The following is a 1,606-nucleotide window of genomic DNA, read 5'->3' as shown; positions in this document are numbered from 1 at the left end:
GGAATGAAAAAGGTGATTAGGACTAAATGTGAAATGTGACTCCGGCTGCAAGCAGACTAGGCAACACACAGCTGTGAGGGCCCAAGCCCTGATCTTTGCCAGGCCCCTTTCCTCTAAGTAGTTTCCCACCCTGTAGTAACACTCCCTTAATAATGCCTGTTTAGTGCTGGGTAAACATTTCAAAGTGCTTCCACATCTATTTGAAAACACTTCTGTATCTACTGAGCATTCACAATTATTGGTCCCAGGGCTGGCATTAGAAAGAGCCACTTCCTCTCAGAGTCTAGTTCAGAGAAACAGACACTCAAACCAACATTACAACTTGGAAAGTGCTATGAGAGAAATAAATGAAGAAGCTATGGCAAAAAAAGAGGCAGGGCAGTTAGAGTTAGGGGAGAGCTGGTGTACTTTGGGGAGAGGAAATGGCATGTACGAAAGCCCTGAGGCATGGAACTGTACCATTTTGAGAAATGTTAGTAATCAAGGTATTATATAAGCCTAGTTAAGGTTCTTTCCACATGGAACATATTATGTGTTGATCTACAAAGCTTGAACCTGACCTGAAGGCTAGGAGAACATTTGGAAAATTCAAAGAAGAGAAGGGACTTGCACATATCTACTCTACTTGGTGAAGAATCAATTATAGGAGGCAACATTAGAGGCTGAGAAACCCAATGAGAAGCTATTTCAGCAATCCTCAGGAGTGATCACTTCTCCAAGACAAAGGTACCAGGAAACAGGATTGGTGAGTGGAAATGAAAAAAGTGAAGGAAGTTGGGTGTATCAGTGACTTGTTGGGTGCTACAGAGATGCAGAAGGGTGTTTAAGTTGCTGAATTTGGTGACTGGGTGAATCAAGGCATGATTCACAAGGCAGTGCAAACCAGGAGGATGAGGGTCAGGGAGAGTTGACACATACAATTTTATAATATACATAGTCCCTCACCCTTTCTAACCAAATTCCAGTGAAGTCTATACAATAGCATGATGAAGTCTATTCTCTGGCCAAAAATCTTAGGCATTCCAGGTAAATGGACTTATCTAAGGTCCCCACCTGGTTAGTTTCAAAGATGAGACTAGAGCCATGTTTTATTTGTTCCAGTGCGGAACCCCTTTAGCTGAACTGTGAAAGTCATTTTCTTTGTCTATATATCCACCTCCACACTTTGGGCAGATTTCTTCACTTATTCAGCCTGTGTTTAAGAATGTCTGTGCCAGCCTCTCTTTAGCTGCTGGGACCCAGCTGTGGAAGTCCCACTCTTATGTAGCTTACCCCAAGGACTCAGATGACACAGACACAAGCAGTTATGCAGACAGAGCAGGCAGCTGTTTTGGAGGAATGGGAAGCACAGTCAGGTTGCTAAGTGTTTGGGAGGTGGCTGCTGCTTCCAATGGGTCACAGCAAGGCAGATCTTTTAGGTCAAAGGTTGAGCAGAGATCAGAGGATGTTTGTAGGAGGGAGGGAGGTGAGGGAGTGAGTCATGTGGGTACCTGGGAAGCTGTAAGTGCCAGGGCACAGCTGTGAGGAGGTGCTTGACACATTGGAGGGACATGAAGAAGGCCAGCATGGTGGAAGCAGTCCCTGTGTGTGTGTGTGGGGGGGGGGG

The 1,606-nt window shown here is 45.2% G+C and overlaps 1 long non-coding RNA gene across 1 annotated transcript in view; it reads left to right on the top strand.

Annotated features, from left to right (window-relative positions):
* Nucleotides 1-248: 248 nt before the first annotated feature.
* Nucleotides 249-1,606, top strand: part of LOC125612505 — a 28,796-nt gene continuing 27,438 nt past the window's right edge. Inside the window, exon 1 of the long non-coding RNA XR_007342927.1 lies at nucleotides 249-745. This is a non-coding gene — a long non-coding RNA (uncharacterized LOC125612505). The remainder of the gene's footprint in view (nucleotides 746-1,606) is intronic.

Source organism: Marmota marmota, unplaced genomic scaffold (assembly GCF_001458135.2).
Source record: "Marmota marmota marmota unplaced genomic scaffold, marMar, whole genome shotgun sequence".
Classification (NCBI taxonomy): domain Eukaryota; kingdom Metazoa; phylum Chordata; class Mammalia; order Rodentia; family Sciuridae; genus Marmota; species Marmota marmota.
Note: the sequence above shows the minus strand (reverse complement) of the source record. Positions and strands in the feature narration are given on the sequence as shown.